Source organism: Lagenorhynchus albirostris, chromosome 9 (assembly GCF_949774975.1).
Source record: "Lagenorhynchus albirostris chromosome 9, mLagAlb1.1, whole genome shotgun sequence".
NCBI classification, from domain to species: Eukaryota; Metazoa; Chordata; class Mammalia; order Artiodactyla; family Delphinidae; genus Lagenorhynchus; species Lagenorhynchus albirostris.
In genome coordinates, this window is record NC_083103.1 from 54,732,876 (window position 1) to 54,759,515 (window position 26,640).

Genomic DNA, 26,640 nt, shown 5'->3' on the forward strand with positions numbered 1-26,640 from the left:
GAGGGGATAATCTGGAGGATCCTGGCACATAGAAGATTTCTCCCATCTCAAAGACTAGATGGGAGAGTGGAGGAAGTTATTTATGAGAGATAAAGCTTAACACTAAAGCAGAAAAATGTATTACATTATGTTAATAAATCTACATTGGCAAAGGAAAAATGAATATTCAGGCACAGGTGACTCAGAACATGGATAAAGTCTGATCTCCCAACTTCAGTAAAGAAGTGTTATCCTAAAGTCTGCAATATCATGACCATCTGGCAGAGTTTTATCAGCAGTTATTTTTGGGGGGCTCAAACTGTGGACTTCAGTTGGGATTTCTTAGTGAGAAGAGGTTAGAGATTAGAAAGCAATCTGAAAGGACATTTCTAGTGCCCCAAAGTTTAGCCTGATAGGGTTTAAAAGGCAATATGATATAGTGGCAAAAATAAAGTACATTTAGATTCAAAAAAATGTAGTTTTAAACCAATATTTAGTCATTTGCTAATGATGCGCCTTTGCGCAAGCCAATGGAAATTTCTATTTCACATGGCTGTTGTGAAGACTGAACAAAACGCACCAAGGAGGGGTTTTGTTGATTCAAAAGTCTACAAATGAAAGGGGCTTCTAGTGGTGGCCCCTAGTGGGTGAGGTAGACATGTAAACAATGAAGCCTTTCCCTAGTCTCTACTCCAGTTGTACAGGGAGTAGTGTGCAATAATTGAGGCTTCCCTGGTGGCGCAGTGGTTGAGAGGCCGCCTGCCGATGCAGAGGACACGGGTTCGTGCCCCGGTCCGGGAAGATCCCACATGCCGCAGAGCGGCTGGGCCCGTGAGCCATGGCCGCTGAGCCTGCGCATCCGGAGCCTGTGCTCCACAACGGGACAGGCCACAACAGTGAGAGGCTCGCGTACCACACACAAAAAAAATACACCAGGGAAAGGTGCTATTCTTTTTCCTAATGAATGATAAATGTAAATCCATGTAAGTCTTTCTTCACCAGTCTTTCTATGCACAAAAAAAGAGAGGAGGCTAAATGAAGAAAGATTTTAACTCTCACAGCAGTACACTTACAAAACATTCCTATACCCGCCATACAGAAAAGTTAAAGCAGCTGGGGTGATGAACATGCCACATAACTGCTGGTAGCAGATGGATACAGACTGGAACTAAGGTTTGCCACTTACTTAACAAAAGCTTAAACAAGTTCCCTTTGCCAGTCTGAGTTTCAACCTCCTTATCCATGATATAGAGATACTAGCAATCTTCTTACGTGCTTATTTTGAAGATTGGAAAAAATATCTCCCATAGTATCTGGTACATAACAGTTGTTCAATAATGTAAGCGGCTGTTAATAAGTTTACCACCACCTAACAACCAGCTAACAAATTATACTTTTCAAAAGTTTCTTTACATTCAATGTTTTTTCAGTTGCTTCATAGCTGTAAGCTAGTCATAGCAACTGTTACTAACCCTATTTTACAGTTAGGACAAAAGGCACAAAGATAAAATTACTTCCATAAGGTCATGCAGTAATATAGAGACTAAATTAAGGTCTCTTGACTTTCTCTGGGTTTTATTACCCACCCCACCCCAAATTATAACATTAGTCCTTAGGAATTAAAATGAAACAGCATATTCTTTTTGATAAACTTAAACTTCTCTCTTTACTATTTAAAAAAAAAAAAGTTTTTTCCCTACTTTCTAGTCATGATTTAGAAAGATAAAAAGGGGGGAAAGGAAAATTCATTAACAACAGAATTGAGAATTATCTCAAATTAGCAACTGCTGATTCTACCTTGATTTTTGTTTTAGTTTTCCCCAATAAAGCCAACAACCTCTTAATTAAAAGATTTTAAAGTCTGCTTATCAAAATGATGCTTGTTTGATAAACGATTCCAAAACTGAGAAAAAAAATTAGAAAGCTTTGTCCCATCTTTATGAGTATGCATCACTTTATCCCTCTATTTAATTTCTTCATTTCCACACTTATCACATCATGTTTTAGTATCTTTAACTCCTTAAGGACTTGAACCACATCCTATGGATATCTGAACATCCTGTCCAAGCATGGGACCTGGCATATGGTAGAGAAGGACTCAACAAGTGTTTACAAATAAATGAATCAACAAATGAAGCCAATCTCCCAGAGGGAAGTTAGGAAAGGAGAAAACTGGATATGGTATCTTAGGGCTAATAAGAAAGTGAAAGAAACAAAACATTTTAAGAGCTTCACTAGGAAGAGAAACCTTTGTGTGGAGTCAAACAGGCCCTTGTATGGCTTTAAGCATCACTAGAGAAAGACAAAAACCACAGGAGATCAGGAAGAGATAGTTTCAAGTTAAAAGGTTCAAAATTAGGGTGCTTATTTAAACTTGCAAAACCACTTGCAAGTTCCCAAGAAACAATCCTGGCCTAGGATATTTTAAGTGCAATTTTAAGGTCCTGGCTGAAAGAAAAAAAAAAAAAATCCTCCAGGCTTCGGTGGAGAAAGACAGATGTAAAAGGGAAGAAAAGCTCAATCTAAAATAAATCCCCCAAAATGTTAGAATCCACTTGGCTTTGCATATTGGAGTGTGGTTCCTCTTCCTACTGAGAACTATTCTTGAATAAACCCCCAACGTAGCAGCTGGCAATAAATGGGATTAAATCATCTTTATATTATTCATTCAACAAATATTTGAGTGCCTGCTACATACAGTCACTATTCTAGGCCTTGGGATTAAAGCAGTAAATAAAACAAAATTCTCTGCTTTCAGGAAGCTTTCAATCAAGTGGCAAAAATAGATGATATGGAATGGAATGGAGTATAATAGGATAGGATGGAATGGAATGGAACAGAATAGAATAGATGGAATGGAATGTCAGGCAGTTTGTACCCTGGAAGAAAAAGGAGGGAGCGGGGAGGAGGGGAGGTGGCAAGGAGCTGGTCTTACCAAAAGCAGATCTTTTAACCCAGTGATTCTCAAACTTTAGCAAGTGTCAGAATCACCTGGAGGACGTGTTAAAGCAAATATTTGGAGTCCCCAACCCTAGAGTTTTTCATTTGTAGGTCTGGAATGGGACAAACAACTTGCAATTCTAACAAATTTCCAGATTGTATTGATGCTGCTGGTGCAGAGACCACACTTGGAGCTAATTATTCTAACCCAAAGAATTAGGTAACCTCTAACTCATGGGTCTTGACTTGCTTCTTTATTCATACATTCATTTCAAACACTTATTCACTGCCAGAAGCTTTGCTAGGCACTAGGACTAAACAGATCCTGCCCTCAAGAAATTCACAGGTTCATGGAAAAGACAGGCACAAACTCAAATATTTGCAATAGAGAGCTATAGAGACCTCTAAGAGTGGTCTGTACATGAGCCAGAGGGTGGAAGAGCAACTCATTCTATGGAGGTAACAGGAGGAGAAACTAAGAGACTGCTTCCCAGAGGTCCAACAAGCACTTCTCCACAGGCAGGTACAGGGTGGCATTCCAGGCAGAAAGAACAGCACATGCAAAAGCAGAGATGAGAAGAGAGTGGCAAGGGAGTTATAGAAAGTGAGGCTGCAAAGGCTGGCAGTATTCTAATCTCTGAGAGCTTCTTACTCATGTCAAAGTGTATAAAATTTTGTCTTTAGGCAATGACTAGTCGGGGTGGGGATAAATCACTGGGTTTTGTTTTACAAAGATCTCTCTGGATACACAGTGCACTCCTTTTAGAAAGCACTCCTTCCTCCAAACCTAGCACAGGGCCTCATAACATGTGCTTAGTAAATGTATACTGAATTGAACTGAACAAGCTCTTTGTCAAGTGCTATTTTATAGATGAGAAGCAGGTCACCACCTTCCCTGAAGGACTCACTTGGGCCAGGACAAGACCTGAAAAACAGGTCCAGCAGCCTCAATTATTGCACACTACTCCCTGTACAACTGGAGTAGAGACTAGGGAAAGCCTTCATTGTTTACGTGTCTACCTCACCCACTAGACTTTGAGCTCTTTGAAGACAGGGAGTGTCTTAATAGATTCTAAATCCCCATAGCCCTAGCAGGAGACCTGAAACACAGCTCTCCAGACTCCAGTAATGTTGGGTAAATGAATGACTGAATAAGCAAATTTACCAGATAGACCCATGAGCTAATGTAGGTAAGCTTCAGCGAATGTTTCAGGGTCCATCATTCCAAAACCCCTTCTGAGAAGCAGAGTTTCTAGTTGAGGTGAGGTGGATTTCATATGCACCTGATTTAGGATTTCCCAAATAGGAACAAAAAAATGTTACAAGTGCTGTGGTAGAAATCCTACCAGGCCTCTGATGGGCCCAGTGAGAAAGTTTTGCCTGAGAGGAGTATGGGGGCGGATGCCAGCAAAGACTTCACACTAGGGGTAGTGGGGGGGGGGGGTGCTTCAGTAGAGTCTTGAAAACTAAGTCGGTGGTAGACGGCCTGTTTCTAGGGCACAAGAGCAAACTCCTGGAACTTTAAGACTGGAAGTCACCTGCTCAAGGTCACACAGGAAGTAGATGAAGTCATAAGGTAAGACCAAGGAGGAGGCATCTGTGTACTGTTGACTCCTGTTTTCTCCTGATAAAGTTGAGAGAGAGAACCCAAAGACACAGTAGGCAAAATTAAAGATTTTTCTCAGGAACAGCTCTTAAAATAAAGGCTGGACTAGTGGATTCGAATTTTTATTGGTAACCATAGTACTAACCCTTCCCTTCACCTTTCACAGTTCGGGGGGGCAGGGAGGGGAGCATAAGACAGTTACCCAAAGGGCTTAACAAACAACAAGCTCTTTGCTCCCAACACCCACAAACACCCAAAACTTCCCAAGTATTCTTCCAAAACACTCCCGGTAATGTTTGCTGTGAAAATATTCAATACAGTAAAGACTATAATAATCACGTCTTTTGAAATGGAATAATGAACATAAAGTAACTCCAATTCTCCTTTCCCCGTTTAGTTTTTAACTCCACATGTTAGAGTATTCCCGGGGTGGGGGAGGGGCAGCACAAGTCAAGCACTATCCACTCGTATTTTTCAAGGAGTTCAACTCTATAGGTGATTCCCCCCACGGCCTGGACAGGGGTGATTTTTTCGTGCACAATGAATCTGACGCCGCCTTGCTAGGCTTTCCCGTCGCGGGCCAGGGTTAGGATCGGAGGACCACAAAGTTCGGGAGGGAGTCGCTCCCGGGGCCGGACCTGTCGGATCTCCCGTCCCCTCCCCTGTCCCTGTCCTCCCCCGGGCCCCTCAGGGCCCCAGGCGTCCGAGACCGGCGGCTGCGCCGGTTAGTACACAGGGGGCCTTTGTTGGTCCGACAGAAGCGGCCAGCCTCGCAGGGGCCGCCCCCGCCTCGCCTCACCTGGCGTCCCCGTCCAACCGGCCCCACCGCGGAGAATGAATGGGCCCCAGCGCCCCACCCCGCGCCGCCGCAGCCCCACAGCCAGGGGTACCGGGCGGGAGGCCGGCTCTCACCTTCCGCGCACGTTCGGCTCGACTCGGCTCCTCCTCCTTCTCCTGCTCGGAGGCGGCGGCCGAGCCCGGGAGTGAGCGCGCGAGTGCACTAGCGGACGCTTCACTTTCTCCCTCCCGCCGCCGCCGCCGCCGCCGCCGCCGCTCTCTCGGCGCCTCCCCACCCCGCTCGCGCCGGGGAGTCCCTCAGGACCGGGCGGGGGTGGGGGTGGTGGTCAGCGACCGTGGGGGGAGTCGGATAGGGGGGAGGCGGAGGGAGCTAGGCGACTCGGCTGAGGGGGGGGTGCGTGCTCCCAGGGTCAGAGATGTGAGGAGCTCGGGTGGCCTCTGGGGGAGGAGGTGGGGAGACAGAGAGTTCTTTGAGGGGCTCTCGCGAGCGCGGGGCTCCTTGAAAGAGGGGATAAGAGTCTGAGGGAAAGCTTCTGTGGAGTAGGACAGCAGAGCCCGGGAGGGAGGGGGCGGGTAGGCGCGACAGACGAGCAGAGGGGGAGGGGGGAACCGTGAGGGGGCGTCTACGGTGCTGCCGACACCTTGGACTCTAGCTGCAGCTGCAGCCGCTGCAGGGCCGCCTCCCCAACCTAAGCCGAGCTATTGTACGCCGGCCCCCGGGCCGACCGCCTCGCCCACCGGCCCCCGCCCTTTCCCCCGCGAGGCTTAGGCGCCGGCGTTGCCCGGCTCGGCCCGCCTCCCGCAGGTGGGAGGGGGCGGGGAGGGCTGGACAGACCTACGTGAGCGAGGCCAACCGGGGTGGGGGGGGGGAAGCAAGCTCCTCGCATGACGTCATCGGTGCATGACGCAAGAGGCTGGGGAATCACCCGGCCGCCGCGTGACGTCATTGCGCCCGCGTCTCACCTCGAGCCCCGCACAGTATACAGGGGCAGGCTCCTTGGACGCGGGAAGGCTTTGGGACGGTTTCTGGGGGCGTTAGTGGTGTGTCGAAGAAGATGGCTCACCCCCCCGTCTTACGGTCCTCTTCAGGTTATAAAGCACCACGGCATATGCTAGCTCTTTGCCAAGCGCTGAATTTGGAAACTACCCCATCTCCTGGGACCTCAGAGCCATTTATACTGTTTCTTTTTTTTTGGAGGGCGTAAGGGGGTAAAGAAATGATAATGGAGGTTTCAACTGCTGTTACAGACAGAAAAGAATGGGCTTCTTTTCCCGCTTTTCTCCTACCTGAAGGCTACATTCAACGCAAACCTTTTTCCTGAGCTCGGGTTCTGTATTTCCCAGTGCCTCTTCTATTTTCCAATGCAGTGCTTCCATACCCCACTGTACCTCAAATTCCACATGACCCAAACTGAAACAATATTAGTGACGAAGGGTTTGGAATCAGATTGCTTTGCTTCAAATTCCAGCTATACAAATGTTAGTGACAGGACCTTAACATTTCTAAGCCACAATTTCTCTATACGAGTGTATCCTTAACTTGATCTCTTTAAGCCTCAGTTTTACCATAATAATAGCAAGTGCAATTTAGCATGTATTAAGCCCTTTGAAATGTTGGCTATTCCTACTACGTTTTTCCCCCAAGCTTGAAACTCACGTTACTTTCTGGTCTTAGAGAACGGACTGCCATCCAGCAGTCCACTGACCCAGAAACCTGAACATAGCCCCCCATTCTTCCTCTCTCAACACTCTTATTAAATTGGTCACCAAGTCCTAACTATTTCTCAAGTCCTTGCCCTTCTCTTCACTCACTACCATCACCTAGACAAATGGAGCAGCTTTCAGTCTCTCCAGATTCAACCCATTCCTACTGGTGACCAGAATGTCCTTTTAAAACCACAGATCTGATGTCTTCCCCTGTTTAAATACTCTGAAAGGGTTTTGTTGCTTTCAGGATAAAATCTAAACTCCTTAACTTGGCACTGTACAACCTTGGTGCTTACACCAGCCTTTCTAGCTTCATCTCACGTGGTATATCTTTTGTTCCAGCCACACTGAAATGATACTTAATGTTCTTTGAACACACATTTCTTCATGTATCTAGCCCTTCTCTCTTTATCTCACTGGCCAACACCTATTCATTCTACAAAGCCCAGCTCAAATGTCCTTTTCATTTGTTCATTAAACTAATATTTCTTAAGTTTCCCTGAGCCTTCACAATGCTGTAATCTTATAATACTTCCATGCCTTTAATGGCATGTAGCAGACAGCATAGTAACTTTCTTTGTGTATCTGATGCCCTGAGCTCCTTGAGAGCAAGTCCTATTCCTGTCCGTACTATCCATATCCCCAGTATCTAGAATAGTGCCTGACATATAGTAAGAATCAGTGTTATGAAAATGTATTTAATAAATGCTCACAAAGTACTTACCTTGTGCCAGATACTGTTCTAAACACCCTCTCTTTTAAACCTCTGACAACTCTTTGAGATAGACTACTGTTATCCCCCCGTTTTATTGGTGAGGAAACTGAGGTACAGAGGAGTTAAGTAACTTAACCTAAGATCATAACCCAGTAAATTAATTCTAATCTAAACTGTTTTTGCATGGTCTCGGTGGTGGGCAGAATAATGGCTCCCTAAAAATGTTCACATCCTAATCCCCAGAGCCTATGACTATATTACCTTCAACGACAAAAGGGATTTTGCAGGTGTGATTAAATTAAAGATCTTGAGATGAGGAGGTTATTCTGGATTGTCCAGGTGGATTCAGTGCAATCACAAGGATCCTTAAACGTGGGGAAAGTAGGCAGAAGAGTGAGGAAGAGGCAGATTAGACTACGTAAGAGGTCAGATGTGAGATGTGATTCAATGTGAGGAGCACTCCATCCACCTTTTGAAGACAGAGGAAGAGAGCTACCAACGAAGGAATAAAAACAACTCCAAAAGCTGGAAGAGGCAAGAAAACAGATTGTTCCTTGGAACCTCCAGCAAGGAACAGAGCCCTGCCAACACTGTGATTTTAGCCCAGTGATACTAATTTCAGACTTCCGGACCACAGAACTGTAAAATAATGAATGTTTGCTGTATTAAGCCACTACAGTTGTGACAGTTTGTTACAGCAGCAATAGGAAACTGACACAGTCTCAAGTCAGGGGTGACTGCTTATGCTAACAAGTGGGAAGGGCTCCTTGTCAGGGGTGCCAGATTCTCAGTTGCATCCACCCAAATGTCTCCATCCCAGGCCTCATCCCACTCCCCACAGGAACGCTGACTTTAGCATAAGAGAACAGTCAAGGGGTCTCTGAAACCCCAACTATTACATTCTGGGCCTGATTTTCAGCACAATCTGCTCTCTAGCTGCAGGAAAAGAGGGTTTTTAAAAAAACCTTCCATGTAGGTCTTCTGGATCTCATACATGTCCTGAATTGATAGGTGGATGACCTGAGCCTGAATTTCTCTTTCTTCAGGGCTTTTAAGATAGTTCCAGTCAATTCCATGAATTATAATGAACATTACTCCCATCCCATTCAAGTGCTAGAGCATGCATTCTCAATAATGACAATATCAACCTCCAAGGAAGTGAAAACTTGTTCTTAGTTGGGCAAAACGCATCTTAGATTTTATAATGGTTTGTGTCCTCCAAAGCTCAACCCTATTCATTTTAGGTGTACAACATAATGATTTAATACATGTATATATTAGGAAATGATTGCCACCATAAGTTCAGTTAACATCCATCACCATATACAGTTACAATTTTTGTTTCTTGTGATGAGAATTTTTAAGACATACTCTCTTAGCAACTTTCAAATATGCAAAACAGTATGTTTAACTATAGTCACCATACTGTACATTACATTTCCCAGACTTATTTATAACTGGAAAGCTGTACCTTTTGATCACCTTCACCTCTTTTGCCCACCTCCCACCCAGAATACTTTAAATTAATTTAATTTTTCTCCCTAGGGGGACAATATTTTTTTAAATGGCTGAGAATCCCTGTGCTAGAGCTACTACATAATCTGGTGTATTCCTTCCACTTGTACTTCCAGTCTTCCACAGGTGAAGAGTTTAGTCGTTGTGACTGCACAGCATATCAGGGGTTATCACTGCTCAACTTATCAACAGCAGAGTCCTTGTTGCCATCTGATCAGTGAGTGATTCAGTTCCAGAATCCATCCTGAGGGTGTTCACTCTGAGGTCACTCCTTGTATCAGCTAACTAAGTTTAGATTTCCCAAAAAGCAGAGCCTAAGATAAATACTTGGGTTCAGGTAGTTTATTTGGGAGGTGAAAACAGAAAATGAGACAGGGGGAAGGGAAAACCAATGTAGAGTGTGTTATTGAGGGTCTCACTTCTGCCATAACCTCAGAGAAACATATAGAATGTCTCCCAGATTAGGACCATCTGAGAGGACTTCCCTGGTGGCTCAGCGGTTAGGAACCTGCCTGCCAATGCAGGCGATAGGGGTTCGAGCCCTGGTCCAGGAAGATCCCACATGCCGCAGAGCAACTAAGCCGGTGCGCCACAACTACTGAGCCTGTGCTCTAGAGCCCACGAGCCACAACTACTGAAGCCCGCGCACCTAGAGCCTGTGCTCCGCAACAAGAGAAGCCACGGCAATGAGAAGCCCACACACCGCAACCAAGAGTAGCCCCTGCTCGCCGCAACTAGAGGAAGCCCATGCGTAGCAACAGAGACCCAACGCAGCCAAGAATAAATTAATTAATTTTTTTTTAAAAAAAGAGGGCTTCCCTGGTGGCGCAGTGGTTGAGAGTCCGCCTGCCGATGCAGGGGACACGGGTTTGTGCCCCGGTCCGGGAAGATCCCACATGCCGCAGAGTGGCTGGGCCCGTGAACCATGGCCGCTGAGCCTGCGCGTCCGGAGCCTGTGCTCCGCAACGGGAGAGGCCACAACAGTGCGAGGCCCGCGTACCGCAAAAAAAAAAAAAAAAAAAAAAAAGAACCATCTGTGAGATGAGAGCTTTTATCCACAGGCTTCCATCCCTATTTGAATGATGATTGCCCCCAGGGCTGTTGACTCCCAAGGACCTTGTGACTTTGCTTGCAGGGCTACAGGTATCAGAGAAGGTCCTAAGGCAGAATAAGGAAAGATGTAAAGTGTATACTTGAGGTGACACACTAGCACCATGAGGAGAGTTGGAACTGTTTTCCAAAATTTCAGCTGAAATTAGATGTGGGTTAAAGGAATGTGACAAGTACCAGAGATATCTGCCACAGACTAAGTGGGTTTCTTTTATAGTTTCACATTATAAAACCAACTTTAGTAGATAACACCAAACCTATGTTCCAAAATAATTGAACAAATTTACACTTCCACCAGCAATGAGAGTTCCAGCTGTTCCACATGCCCACCAGTACTTGGCATTATCAATCTTTATTATTTTAATCATTTGGTGGGTAGGTAGTGATATCATATTATGTTTATCTGCATTCCTTTGATTACTAATCAGGTTGAAAACCTGTTCATAAGTTTGTTGGTCATTTGGATATCCTATTTTGTGAAGTGTCTGTCCAGATCTTTTGCTCAAGTTTTTAATATCAACTTTATTGGAGTATAAATTACATGTGATAAAAATACACCTATTTTAAGTGTTTAGCTTGATGATTTATGACAAATGTTTATTCCTTGTAACCACTACCATACCCATTCTGACCCAGAAAGTTCCCTTGTGCCCCTTTACTGTCAATCCCCTACCCCCTGCCCCACCCTGGCAACCAATGATCTGCTACCACTGTAACTTAATTTTGCCTATTCTAGAATTTCATGTAAATGGAACCGTATGTACTTCTTTGTGTCTAGTTTCTTTCACTCAGCATAATGTTTTTGAGATCATCCATGTTGTTCATGTGTCAGTCGGTACTTCCTTTTTATTGCTGAGTAGTATTCCATTGTATGGATACACTACCACTAGTTTATCCATTTAACTGTTGATGGGCATTTCAAGTTTTTGGCTATCATGAATAAAGCTACGATGATCATTCATGTACAAGTCTTTATGTGGATATATATTTTCATTTCTTTTGGATATGAAATGAATGGGTTGTAGAATGAATGCATATTTAACTCTATAAGAATTGCTAAATTGTCTTCCAAAATAGTTATACTACTCAGTGTCCTTTTCACATGTCCCCATCTTTCTTTGAGCACTTCCTTGCTTTTTGGCCCAAGATGTTCCAGGCTCTTCTTGCACTTTCTTTGACCCAGTCCTCAAATAAGTCATGTCTCCAAAGAGTTCTTATTCCTTTCATTGAAGAACAGTATTTACAAGCCAAGATCTATGCACTAGCTGAGTTCATTACTGGGGAGAGTCACTGTTCCCAGGTGCTCTCGGTATATATAAGACTCCAAGCAGACTCACTCCCACTCTCCTTCTGGCCTTTGAAAAGCATGGCACCAGGAATTCTATAGCCACAAGGAAATGAATTCTGCCAACAACTTGAGGGAGCTTGGAAGCCTCTGATGATAATGCAAACTGTCAACACCATGTTTGTAGCCTTCTGAGACCCCGAGGAAAGGACCTGCCTAAGTCGTCCACAGACTTCTGACCCACAGAAACTAAGAAGATAAATATGCGTTGTTTTAAGCCACAAAGTTTGTGGTAATTTACTGAGCAATAGAAAACTAATACAGGAGGGGTAGGAAAGAAAGCTCCACCAGTTAAAGGCACTCATGAAAGTTTGGGAAGGCAGAAGTGAGGCAGAGGTCATCTTCTTGCTGCCTTGGCTACTGCTGCTGGAAAGAACAGTTATGGAGACTTTGGGTTTTTCTGTAACAGTATCTCAGTGGCTACTCACTAACTTTGTGCTTATCTCGAGGTAGTTGTTGTCGCAGCAGCAGCAGCATCCTGACCCCTCAGTTGTATATTCTCGAAAATCAGTAGTTCCATTGGTGGGCTTCTGATCCCCTTGCTCCCTAATTGTACAAAAGGTGGCAGTTCCACTGGCAAGTCAGTTTGGCAGTGTTGTTCTGAGAGTTATTCCTGAAGGTCCAGCCTATAACTTACTCCTCCTAAATTTGCAACAACTTTAAAAGTACCTCATTTTTCTTTAAACCGTTTTTCTACTAACAATAGCTTGGGCGCTTTTTGTTTCCTGCATCTAAAGCTTACTGATATACCCATCTTTGCTTGAGCTAGTTTAAAAGGCTTCCTGTTCCCTGTAGCCAAGTGATCCCAATCTAAGATACCAATGAGGCCACTAAAATTGATGGTTGCAACAAGCAGGGGAGGGGAACTGAGGAGTTCAGTGAGGCAGGGCTAGGGCTAATTCATTCAACCAACACATCTCATCCCCTGCTCTTTGTTGGGGCCTGGAAATAAAGAGATGGATCATGAATACCCTTGCCCTCAAAGAGCACAAAATCTAGTGGGGAGACAAACACATATATGAATAAGTCATAGTACAACATGTTATGACTTGTAAAGGAATTAGTTAAATGTAGTGAGAGCCCAGAGAAGACAACAATAATTCTGCCTCCCCAGGGGTATTGAGATGGCCTTTGAGCTGGGTCTCATAGGATGAATGAGTCTAAAAAGAGGGAAGAGAAAAAAGACCCACTACCCACAAGCCTTGCTGAACCCAGAGTCAGTCAGTCACTTTCAATTCATCATTCCATTTAACCTTCACAACATCCCCATATATAGGTATTATTATCTCTTTTTAATAAATAAGCTGGGCCCCAAAGAGTTTAATAATTTGACAGTGTCACACAACTGAATATAATAGGAAACAGTCCATAGGATCTACTGTAGAAAATGGATAAAAATACAGCATAAAATATTTATTTCAGGGTATGAAATCATTTGAAGAATCATTGGGAATGCTAAAGATAAAGACTCCAGGCTGAGCTTTCAGGAGTGACTCCCAAGTCCTACTGGTGGGAGCCACCAACGGAGCTGTCGCCCTCCCACAGAAGCCTCTCTTAAGGCTGCTGGCTCCAGAACCGTGCCATCTCCTGCAGTTCATACCAGCACAAATGGTTACCTTGTGTCCTGCCTCTCTCCCCACTTAACTCAGCTCCAAACTCAAGTCTTGCTAGGATACATCTTATTTGTGAATCCTAGTTGGAAACAAGTCTAGGAAATGTGATTTGGTTTTCCAGCCTCCAGTACAGGAAGACATACCAGAAGGCAGCTGCATGGGATGTTGAATAAATCAATCCATAATTTCTGCCACATTTAGTTTGATAGGCTGAAGAATATTGATTCAAAAAAACAGTAAAATGGGGACTTCCCTGGTGGTCCAGTGGTTAAGACTTCGCACTCCCAGTGCAGGGGGCCTGGGTTCGATCCCTGGTCAGGGAACTAGATCCCACATGCCGCAACTAAGAGCCCACATGCCGCAACTAAAGATCCCGTGTGCCACAACTAAGACCCGGTGCAACCAAATAAATAAATAAATAAATAAATATATATTTTTTAAAACACTAAAATGATTAATAATGCCAATCATGTGGACACTCTTATATACTACCGGTGGAAGTGTAAACTGACATACACTTATTGGAAGTTACTTCGAAAGCATCTAATAATATTTAAAGCATGTATCTACTATGGCCCAGCAACAGCACTTTTAGGATTCTATCCTACCAAGGGAAAAAAAAATAGGAGAAATACATGAAGTTTAAGAATGCTTACTGCAGTACTGTGACTACATAAATCTGGAAACAACCTAATATCCATCAATAGGTGACTAATTAATCGAATGATACATCCATACAGCAGAATACTATACAGGCATTAAACAGAAGGAAATAGATCTGTATGTACTGCCCTAAAAAGATGTCCTTTATTGTTGTTGAGTGCAAAAAAACAAGCTGTAAGAAATTTGTATAATATAATCTCATTTTTTGTTTTTTAAAATGAAGGTAAATGATATATCAGTGTAAGTATAGGAAAAATTGCTAGTAGTGCTTACTCTTGGGAATTGGAAAGGGGACGGTAGGGGGACTGGACTTTTAAACACTTTATATAATTTTTTAAAGCTGAGGATTATAGGTAAGATTTGCTTTTCTTGGTTTAATTTTCAGTATTTTTCTTATATATATATATGTGGGGTGTGTGTTGTGTGTCTTTGAAACTTTTTTCAAAGGATAATCTAATACATTTTTAAATTTTTTAATTGAAGTATAGTTGACATAATATTATGTTAGTTTCAGGTATACTACATAGTGATCTGACAATCAAATACATTACAAAATGATCACCATGACAAGGCCAGTAACCACCTGTCACCATAAAAATTATTACAGTATTATTGACTATATTCCCTATGCTGTATATTACATCCCAATGAGCTATTTATTAATAACTGGAAGTTTGTATCTCTTAATCCCCTATCACTTATTTCACCCCACTTCTCCACTTCTGACAACCACCAGTTTGCTCTCTGTATCTGTAAGTCTGTTCCTGTTTTGTTTTTTTGTTTGTTTTGTGTTTTGAGATTCCACATATAAGTGCAATTATACAGTATTTGTCTTCCTCTGTCTGACTTATTTTGCTTAATTTAATACCCTCTAGGTCCATTCATGTTGTTGCAAATGGCAAGATTCCATTCTTTTTTATGGTTGAGTAATATTTCATTGTGTATATATACCACATCTTCTTTATCCATTCAGCTATCAATGGACATTTAGGCTACTTCCTAGAAATAAAAATAAAATCTGAAAGGTGTGGTTCTCCAGATGGTTCTCCTGATTCTCCAGGTAGGTAGAAAGATCCATGCTGAGATCCAAACCTGCAGGGTCAGTAAGAGTTAATCTAGCTTGACTCTGCCCTGCTGGGTAGAGGAACAAGTCGGGGGTGATATGCATTTGGGAATTGAGTGAACATCTGCAAGTCCGTGGAGGGTAAGGTGTGCCCAGGTCCTTATGTCTCCATAGAGATGAGTCTGCCATGAGGGCCTAGGCATGGTAATAGGCCCTAGGGTTATGAAGATAAGTAATATAATCCTTGTTCTCAAAATGTTTACTGCCCAAAGAACAATAATACCAATGAAAATTTATATCTGAAATCATAATTTTTACATAGATCTGTATAGCCCTTAACAATTTACAAAACACTTTTCTTCTCCCTTGATTCTCTCAACAGCCCTGTGAAGGAGCCATGGCAAGAGTCATGTCCCCATTTCACAGATGAGGAAACCGAGGCCCAGAAGAGAAAGTGACTCATTCAAAGTGCATATACCAACTGCATTTTACCAACTGCTTTTATAACCATTAATTAGTTCACTAGGGACAAAGCCAGGCCTAAGAGAAGGGCATGGGGAGAGTGGTACTGGGCTCCAGTACTGTGTGTAGTGTGTTCCTGTGATGCAGCCCATTCAGCTGCTTGATCCAAGAATTCCATCCAACTCAACAACATGTATGGGGCCCGTTATGCTCTGTTCCAAAGGACAAGGTTGTTCAGCCATCAGTATGAGAACAAAAGGATCTCTACCTTGCTCTGTGGTCTGACTGTTAGTCCTACAGTCCTGTGTTATTTTGCATTTTCTGACTTTGCACTAGTGTTCACATTGTTGTATTCAAGTGTTTTGTTTTGCTTCTCACTAGAATATTAATCCCCATAATGGTAAGCATGCTTAATTATTTGGTGTCTTCTAAGACTGTGTCTCTCTCTTTTGTTACTTTTTTCAGCTGCCACCTTCAGTAAAACTACAATTTATACATGTAATGGAAACAAGTTTTATAAAACAGTACTTATCCTTAATCTGAGCAATGTACCCTGATATTTTCTATTGTATTCTATAGAATTTCACTTTTTACTAGTCTCTTAAATATAATCCAGGGTTGGATTCCGGAACAGAAAAAACATTAGTGAAAAACAGGTGCAAGCCAAGTAAAATCTATAGTTTAGTTAATAATATTGTACCAATGTTAATCTCTCAGTTTTGGTAAATGTGCCATGGTTATGTAAGATGTTAACATTTTAGGGGAAGCTGGGTGAAAATATGTAGAAACTTTCTGAAGTATCTTTGCAACTTATCTGTAGATCTGAAGTTACTCCAAAAGAAAAAGTTTATTAAAAAAAATACCAAATGTGTGGGGTAGGAGGTGGTGAAACAGGTGAAGGGGGTCAAAAGGTACAAACTTCCAATTATAGAATAAATTAAGTCGTGAGGTATAATATACAGCCTGATGACTGTGGTTAATAACACTGTATTGTATATTTGAAAGTTGATGAGAGAGTAAATCTTAGAAGTCTCAATACAAGAAAAAAATGTATAACTACATATGGGGATGGATGTTAACTAGACTTACTGTGGTGATCATTTCACAACATATACAAATACTACAACATATACAAACACATTTCACACCATATACAAATATCATTATACATGTATCATTTCACAACATATACAAATACATTGTGTTGTATACCTGAAACTAATATAATGTTATATGTCAATTATACCATAATAATAAATGAATAAATAACTTACATAACATGAAAAATAAAAAGTTCTAGCTTGACAATTTAAACTGATTTCATGACCCACTAATAGGTTGCAATTCACACTTTGAATGTTGTAGGTGTTTGCTATCATTTTATTTATTTATTTACTCTCTTTTTTTTAAGATAGATTTTATTCATTTTATTTATTTATTTTTGGCTGTGTTGGGTCTTCGTTGCTGCACGTGGGCTTTCTCTAGTTGCAGCAAGTGGGGGCTACTCTTCATTGTGGTGTGTGGGCTTATTGCAGTGGCTTCTCTTGTTGTGGAGCACGGGTTCCAGGCGGGCGGGCTCAGTAGTTGTGGCTCACGGGCTCTAGAGCACAGGCTCAGTAGTTGTGGGGCCCGGGCTTAGTTGCTCTGTGGCATGTGGGATCTTACAGGACCAGGGCTCGAACCCGTGTCCCCTGCATTGGCAGACAGATTCTTAACAACTGCACCACCAGGGAAGCCCTTGCTATCATTTTAAATAATGCTGGTGGGAATAGTTGTGGTGATCTGTGAAAGCCCATGATCATTCTTTCTCTGACTCTCATCTCTCCCACAGCTGACCTCTCTCCCAGTCCTTGGCCTTGTCTATCTTGTCTTATGCTCATTTTTGTCTATATGGCCTATCTTTGAAGGGGTCTCCTTGCCTGACTCATCTGTGGGCCTTCAAAGGGATACATGATATATATTTGTTAAATAAATGTCTGAAGGAATAGCTGTGTTTCAACACCCTTGCTTGGGAATTTTTCTGCCTCTTCAAATTGTAGGAAATTTTTGTGTATACATAGAAATCTAGTATAAAATCTTTTCTGAAAGCTTTATGTGAAACAAAGATTTCCAAACCTGGCAGAAAGCCTTTTCTGACAAACAACTTCATGACCATCTTTGGGACTTCCTTTTTTTTTTTTTTTTAAATTGGGGCATAGTTGTTTTGCAGCGGTGTGTTACTTTCTGCTGTACAGTGAAGTGAATCAGTTATATGTATATATATATCCACTCTTTTTTGGATTTCCTTCCCATTTAGGTCACCACAGAGCATTGAGTAGAGTTCCCTGTGTTATACAGCAGGTTCTCATTAGTTATCTATTTTATACATATTAGTGTATGTATGTCAATCCTAATCTCTCAATTCATCTCACCTCCTCGTTCCTCCCTTGGTGTCCATATGTTTGTTCTCTACGTCTGTGTCTCTGTTTCTACCTTGCAAACAGGTTCATCTGTACCACTTTTCTATGTTCCACATATGAAACTTTCAATAACAAAGGAAGAACAGCTCCTCTGAAAAAGGTTTTAAAGTTTTTTAAACTTTTATTATTATTTCACAAGTGACACGCATTCACTACTGGAAAAAAATAAAATAAAAATAGATGAAGGGCTTCCATGGTGGCACAGTGGTTGAGAGCCCGCCTGCCAATGCAGGGGACGTGGGTTTGAGCCCTGGTCTGGGAAGATCCCACATGCCACAGAGCAGCTGGGCCCGTGCGCCACAGCTGCTGAGCCTGCGTTCTGGAGCCTGCGAGCTACAACTACTGAGCCCACGTGCCACAACTATGGAAGCCCGCGTGCCTAGAGCCCATGCTCTGCAACAAGAGAAGCCACCGCAATGAGAAGCCCGCGCACCACAACGAAGAGTAGCCCCCACTTGCTGCAACTAGAGAAAGCCCGCGAGCAGCAATGAAGACCCAGTGCAGCCAAAAATAAATAAATAAAATAAATAAATTTATTTTTTTTAAAAATGGATGAAAATTAAAAATGAAATTCTATAAGGTCACCTATAATCCCACCATAAATAGCTATTATTAACATTTTAGTGTATAACCCCTTTTATATCATATACATGTAAACACATATACTTTTTTTTTTTTTTTTTGCGGTAAGTGGGCCTCTCACTGTTGTGGCCTCTCCCGTTGCGGAGCACAGGCTCCGGACGCACAGGCTCAGCAGCCATGGCTCACGGGCTTAGCCACTCCGTGGCATGTGGGATCTTCCCGGACCGGGGCACGAACCCGTGTCCCCTGCATCGGCAGGCGGACTCTCAACCACTGCGTCACCAGGGAAGCCCCAACACACATACTTTTAAAATAAATGGTGATATTATTCATACAATTTTAGAGGTATCTTTGCTCAGGCTGTTCCCTCATCCCGGAATGCATTTCCTCCTTTCTGTTCTTCATCTGAATATTTCCTGCTCATCTTTCTAGACTCAACACATGCTAACACCTCTGGGAAGACTTTTCTCACCCTCTCTTCTTTCTTCTACCCTAGATGGATTAGGTACTACCTCTTAGGTTTTCCAATGAATCTTTAGTTCTTTCTTTTTAATTAATTAATTTATTTTTGTCTGTGTTGGGTCTTCATTGTGCACAGGCCTTCTCTAGTTGCAGTGAGCGGGGGCTACTCTTGGTTGCCACGCGCAGGCTTCTCATTGCGGTGGCTTCTCTTGTTGCGGAGCACGGGCTCTAGTCTCGTGAGCTTCAGTAGTTGTGGCACGCGGGCTCAGTAGTTGTGGCTTGTGGGCTCTAGAACGCAGGCTCAATAGTTGTGGCGCACTGGCTTAGTTGCTCCATGGCATGTGGGATCTTCCCGGACCAGGGCTCGAACTCATGTCCCCTGCATTGGCAAGCGGATTCTTAACGACTGCGCCACCAGGGAAGTTCCTTTAGTTATTTCTTTATTACATTTTGTATCTTAATTCATTGTTTACATGTCTGCCTGTCCCAAGAGTCAGGGAGCTCCTCGATGGCAAGGATAATGGCCAGAGTAGGTTTTGTTGAATGGTGAGTGTATGGATGAAGGGATGGAAAAATGGGCGGCCAAATGAATGATGCACAGAAAGAGACACATGCATGACTTTTCATCTGCTAAGGAGAGCATCCTCACCTTTTTGGCCCTTTAGCCTCAGTCTCAGCTACGTTGCCATGGAAGAGTCATTGGTAGAGGGAACATGGATGATGCCATCATCTTATTACTGGGGCTATAAAGACAACTCGAGTGCTTGTCACCTCCACAAGGAAATCTTCCAAATTCCATCAAAGTTTTGTGCGAAGTCCCGGACTCTGGCCCTTCATTCACTGGAGAGGCAGCAGACCTGCTCAGCCATCCTGAAAACTAAGCATCAGGAGACCCAACGTTCAATCTCAATTATGTGATAAACTTACTATGCATGGCCTTGGACATGCTGCTCCCCTGCCACAGGCCTCAGTTTTCTCACTTTACAATAAGAGGAGTAGACTGAGTGGTCTCTAATTCTCCTTTCAGCACTCACTTTCTATGGTCTTATAATTTACTCACTGCTGATCTCACTCAGAGAAGAGACAGGATAGAGAGCATTGCCCACCTTACCTAAACTGTGCTCACTGCCACTATCTCACCAGATTCCCTTGGGCAAATCTCTACTTCCCAGGGCCCCAGTTTCCTCATCTGGAATGGGAAGATTGAGCCAGATTTTACACACTGAATTTATGCCCAGGGTGACTATAAATGCAACTTACGCAAGTCCCCTAATACAAAGAGAATATTCCATTTAAAGATGAACATTCAGAGTCTCTGAATATATAGTAAGATTGCATTAGTTGATGTTCTCTGCTAAATGTATTCTCAGAGGCCACCATGTTGAGCTGAAACAAATGTTTTAGCTTTTACAAAAATCACTCTGATTTTGGGCAAAGCAGTTCCCAAACTCATTGCAGAGTCAGATCACACTGATTTTCAGAGCTTCCAAAAAATAAGAAAATGGCTAACATCAATACTGCAACTGCTGCTAAATTCTCAGTTGCTTCAGAACTTTTCACCTTTTATTCATAAAATGACAAAATTTAGAGTCATCTAAAGGTTGGAGTTCACTATCAATATTATTATAATATCAAGCTTAGACCTACTTTTCCATTAGAAAATACCATAGTTATTACATTAATTATAATAGAAATTATTAGCCATCAATATGAAATTTCAGTAATGAGCAAAAATTTGGAGAAGCATTTTTCCCCATATAGTAAAGGGTTAATATATACATATAAAGAACAGGAAAAAGAAAGGAAGAAAATGCATAAAACTCTTAACAACATATGAAAAGTTGCTCAATATCATTAGCCATTATGGAAATGCAAGTTAAAACCATGATAAAATACAACAATATACTTTTGAGAATGTAAAATATTAAAAAGACTTACCAAACCATGTGTTGGCGAGAATTTAGAAGAGAGGTGATGTATACTAGGTTAGAAAACAGTTTCTTAAAAAACAGTTTGGAAGTGTCTTAAAAAGTTAAAGGTATACCTACCAAATGATGTAATAATTCTAATCTTAGATACTTACTAAAGAGAAAACATATGAAAGCTATATCCATAGAAGTTCTCTTACATGAATATTCATAGTAGTTTTATTTGTAATAGCCAAACACTGGAGATAAACTTTTGGTGGTGATGGGTATCTTGGTTGGAGCAATGGCTCCACGTGTGTATATGTATATCAAAACTTATGAAATTGTACCAATGTTCATCAACAAGTGAATGGATAAACAAATTGAGGTATATTCATACAATGGAATACTACCCAGCAATAAAAAAGAATGAACAAGTTATGAATCTCAACAAATTATGCTGAGTGAAAGAAGCCACACAAAAAAAGAATATATAGCATATGATTCCATTGCTAAAATATTCTAGAAAATGTGAACAAATCTATAGTGACAGAAAGGAGATCAGTTGTTGTCTGGGTTTGGGAGAAAGAGTGGGAGGGAGATCACAAAGGGCACCAAAAACTCTGGGGGTGACGGATATGTTTATGATCCTGATTGTGACAATGGCTTATTAAAACTAAACTAGGGCTTCCCTGGGGGTACAGTGGTTCAGAATCTGCCTGCCAATGCAGGGGACACGGGTTCGAGCCCTGGTCTGGGAAGATCCCACATGCCACAGAGCAACTAAGCCTGTGCACAGCTACTGTGCTCTAGAACCCGCGAGCCACAACTACTGAAGCCCACGCACCTAGAGCCCGTGCTCCACAAGAGAAGCCACCGCAATGAGAAGTCCACACACCGCAGTGAAGAGTAGTCCCACTCACCACAACTAGAGAAAGCCTGTGTGCAGCAAGGAAGGTCCAACGCAGCCAAAAATAAAATAAATTAGAAAAAACAAAAAAAACCTAAAGTTTATTTTATTATTAACCCTAGTTTAAAAACAAAAGACAAAGGGAATAAGACTCAACCATTCTCAGTGATTATTTGTGAGGAAAATACAATAAGGTATTTTACATGTTTTTGTGGAGGGCCTGCTCTATGGGGAAACTCACACATTGACTTATGAACCAGGAGTATTCATCAAACCAGCCAGAAGTGGGAATGTTAATTTATGTGAGCTGATATGGTCCTGAGTTCATACTGCTCCCTAAAACATTGAGTTGATATGTGCTGCCACCACACACACACACACACACACACACACACACACACACACACACACACACACCACTGAACTTTCTGGCATTTGGGGCTTTTACAGACAGAACAGACACATCCTCGTTGATGTATCTTGCCCTCTTGACTTTTTCTTGCACTCGCCTTGCAAATCCACTATCCTGCATCAGCCAGCACTTCCATTCTCTGCTTCTACACCTGGCTCTGAGAGTGACTGGAAGGTCTTTGAATGCACATGTGTAAGATAAGTGAGTCTGACCATGAGTGAGTGAAAGAACTTTGTTCACTTGGAAAAGTTGTAATCACTTCATAAAAGTGAACACAGATTCTTATAGCAAAGATGAATGTATGTAACTCAGTTCAGTTGGGGACCCTCCTCTGCTGAAAGGTTGAGATAAAATTGGCTTAAACTCCTCTTCTCTCCAACTCCCTATCCTGTGAAAATCCAAAGTCCTCTTCAAGATTTCAGTTTCTTCCCAGTGATCTTCTGTTATCATAACCACCTGGCCTCTAGGCTCCTGGCTCCACACCTCTTCCACTGTTCTGCAGTGCATGGATCCAGACTCAATCCTATTCTGTTTCAACCCCAACTATTCTGACGTCATCTGTTGTGCTGCAATTTCAATTCTGACACTAAGCAACCAGAGTTATTGTCAGACTCCACAGCTGTAAGGGCACAGTCTCCAACAAGACTGCCCCCACTCCAGACACCAGGAGCAAGTAGGGGCCCAGGCCACCCATACTCCCAACCAACTGGCTACAAATCCAGAGGGTTCCTCCAACCCCGCTCAGGTTCTATAATGCAGCAGAATGACACAAAACTGAGGATAGCACTATACTTACAATTAGAGTTTTAAAGGATACAAATCAGACCAGCCAAATGAAGAGACACATAGGGCAAGGTCTGGAAGGTCCTGAACACAGAGCTTCTGTGCCCTCTCCCCCTGGGACGAGGGCACCTCATCTTCCCAACATGAGTTCACCAACAAGGAACCTCCACTGAGCTTTGCTGTCCAAAGGTTTATTGGAGTTTCACTGATTAAATCATGGACCATGCACTTGAACTCAATCCTTCTTCCCTCCCTGGAGGTTGGGCTGGCTCAAAGTCCCAACCTTCTAATCAGTGGTTGGTCTTTCTCGTGACCAGTCTCAATCTTGAAGCTATGCAGGGTCCCACCATGAGTGCCCTCATTAGCATAAACTCAGGAGTGATCCAAGGGACTCATGAATAATAAAGACACTTTAGTCACTCAGGAAATTCCAAGGGTTCTAGAAGTTCCATGCCAGGAACTCTGCAAATTATTTTTGGAACTTCTACATGACTTGAGCAGGGCTGACCCCAGCCTATTCCAGTGATCCAAACAAGTGACGAAACCCACATAATCCGTACATTCCATCTCCCCGGCCAGACTGCTACACAGGGATAGACTTGAGAGGACTCTTGGTGAGTGAAGGACTCTTACCCCTGGGGTCACTGAGCTGGTAGAAAGGTCAGCCTAGCATTGCTAGTGCCCATCTTTGCCAGCACAAGTGAAGAGTCTGCTTGAGAGTGAATCAAGACAAAGGAAAACAAAATCAAGAGATGGAGAGAAAACGCAGATATGGATGACAAAGTTTGACTTCCTGAATCCAACCATGTCTAACTAGATATCTGGGTTTTCCCTTAAGCCACATTGAGTTAAATTTCTGTCATTTGCAATTGCAAGAGTGTTGACCAATACCTTCTTTCTTCCCCCTCCTTTTCACAAGCAATAAACCATGTTCCTCTCTTTGTTTCATGCAAAACAGCTTCCCCTTGTCTGAGCTGGGCATCTGCTGACATCTGTGTCTGCAGGGCATTTCAAAGAGTTTTCATAAAGACAGTTTCCTCCATGTGAGATACATTGGTGTCATCCATTTTTTTCACTCTGTAACAAAAATATTTATACAATCAAAACCGTACTGTTTGTATAGTTTCTTATCTGCTTTTTTCAATTTTCAGTCAACAAATATTTACATAAAAACTATATACTAGTCATATATTAAGCAACTAACACTCTATGTTGAGAATTTTCCCACATCATTAAAAAGATTTTGTAAATGTAATTTATTATTAACCAGCACAGAATATACAAGCACATAGACAGGTTTCTTTTTTAAGATTTTCATTTTTTTAGAGCAGTTTTAGGTTCACAGCAAAATTGAGGGAAAAGTACAGAGATTTCCCGTATAACCCCTATTCCCTTATAGATAGTTTTTAAACTGAACATTTATTGTAGAATATTTAGCTTGTTTCCAAGTTTTATGAATAATGATAGACACATAACACCATTTAAATCTCTCACCATTTCCTTAGAATAGATTCCCAGAAGTAGAATTTCCATAAGAACTTCATTTTTTACCTCCCAAAAATGCAGAAAAAATTTACTAATCTCTGTTGTAGTAAAGCGTCTATCCCCTCTGACCCCACCTTGCCTGGAGAGATCTGGCCTAAAATACCTTCAGGTAGTACAAGAATCACGTTCCTTGAGAGCTTCCTGTTTCCTCTGAGTGCCCCTCCTCAGCTGTCCTTAAAGGGCTGGGGACTGACCAGGCAGCAGGCAGTCTGTCAACCTGGCAGACCTCTGGAGGCATAGTACATATAACTGCTTTAGGAATTGCTGAAAAAAATGGCATTCAGGGCAAGCCTGAAAGGGAGCTAGATACCAAGACAAGAAAGTCAGCACTAACCATGACCCCATTTCCATTCTTAAGTCTCTTTTTCCCTACTTTATTTTCCTTAAGAAACATATGTGATTTATAATGGAAAATTTTAATTTATTGGTAAAAACAACAACAAAATGAGTTTCTCAAATTCAGTGTGGGACTGGAGATAATCTTCTGGTTCCTGGAAAAGCAGTTGTGAGCTATCTAGCTTGGCAATGCTTCCTACAAATCACTGGCTGACTCAGAAAAATACATGTGCACTTTAGTCACACGAAGGACAGGGTGATTCCCTCTGGGACCACCACAAAGGGGAATTGATGACTGTCTTCCAGACCTGAAAGAGGATTCCAAATTGCAATGTGTGAAAATAAGGGGTGGGTCTAAGAACTGTCAGTGGGAGCCTCCAAAACAAAGATTTTTGACTCATTGCAAGAACCTTCTAAGAGGCAGAGTAGCCCAAAGATAAAACCAGCTGCTCCAGGAGGTGATGACCTCCCCATCCTGTGAAGTGCTAAAGCACAGACTGGAGGCCAGTTGTCCTGGGTGGTGTGGCAGGGATCCAACTGCAAGGCAGGACAGTGGTTTTCAATCTTTTTGGTCTCTGGACTCCTTTACACTCTTAAGAATTACTGAGGATCCAAGGAACATTGTTTATATAGGTTCTATCTATCAACATTTACCATATTAGAAATTAAAACTGAGAAAAATTTAAATACTTACTAATTTATTTTAAAATAACATTAGTAATTCCTTTCTACATTAACATAAAGAAAAGGTTTTACAGAAAATAACTATATTTACTCAAACAAAAAAAATCTAGCAAGAAGAGTAGCATTGGGGCTTCCCTGGTGGCGCAGTGGTTGAGAGTCTGCCTGCCGATGCAGGGGACACGGGTTCGTGCCCCGGTCCGGGAAGATCCCACATGCCGCGGAGCGGCTGGGCCCGTGAGCCATGGATGCTGAGCCTGCGCGTCCGGAGACTGTGCTCCGCAATGGGAAAAAAAAAAAAGAAGAGTAGCATTTTTTTAAAAATCTTTTTACTATCTAGATCAATGGAACACAACTGGATGATTATATCTGCTTTTACATTTAATCTGTTGCAATATGTTCTTCAAGGTTGGTTGCAATGTGGAATCTGAAACCATATCAAGGAACTGTGACAGAGATCATAGAGCCTTGTGCCCAAAGAGATCACAACTGAACAATAATAAGGGAAAACACTTATTGAGCGCTTACCATTATCCAGGTTATATGTCAAGTATTCTACACACATTACTTCAAACAACTTTATAAAGGAAATTTACCTATTTTTACAGATGAAGAAACGAAAACATAGAGAAGCTGTATACCTTACACCAGGTCACACAGCCTGGTGAAGCCAGGATTTAGAGCAATTTAGCCTAACTGTTCTAATCTCGGCTCGGTTGCCAGGGACTAGGGTGGGAAGAATGAGGTTGGTCAAAGGGTTAAAAATAAATAAATATTTTTAAAAAATTAAATGAGATAATCATAGGCCCCCCAAAAGTAAATTATGTTTATTATTATTTTTCTCTGTGTGGCCTCCTATCAAGTAAAATCATAGACTTCCCTTCCCTATGGCTTCTCCAAGATTTCACCAGATACACAAATATTATATTGGCAAGTTGACAATACAATCGGTCATGCAGCCGAGATATATCTTTTCTAGAAAATCTGAGTAGAATTCATTCTATTTTTAAAAACTGGTCACTCTTGTGGACTTGTTTTCTTATCCCA

The 26,640-nt window shown here is 42.2% G+C and overlaps 1 protein-coding gene and 1 long non-coding RNA gene across 5 annotated transcripts in view; both read right to left on the reverse strand.

Moving 5' to 3' along the window:
• PAK1 (p21 (RAC1) activated kinase 1) overlaps nt 1–5,998 on the reverse strand; it is a 164,425-nt gene extending 158,427 nt beyond the window's left edge. For 2 of the 3 annotated variants that reach the window (XM_060160104.1, XM_060160106.1), the window contains exon 1: nt 5,438–5,995. The gene's annotated coding sequence lies outside the window, so the exon portion shown is untranslated. Of the gene's footprint in view, nt 1–5,437 lie in introns of all 3 variants that reach the window. The other variant, XM_060160108.1, reaches the window with a different exon arrangement.
• Nucleotides 5,999–19,550: 13,552 nt separating this feature from the next.
• The window catches only part of LOC132525315 (uncharacterized), a 70,009-nt gene continuing 62,919 nt past the window's right edge, over nt 19,551–26,640 (reverse strand). For both annotated transcript variants that reach the window (XR_009542219.1, XR_009542220.1), the window contains exons 5-6: nt 23,923–24,108; nt 19,551–19,896 (exon numbers count right to left, since the gene is read on the reverse strand). This is a non-coding gene — a long non-coding RNA (uncharacterized LOC132525315). The remainder of the gene's footprint in view (nt 19,897–23,922; nt 24,109–26,640) is intronic.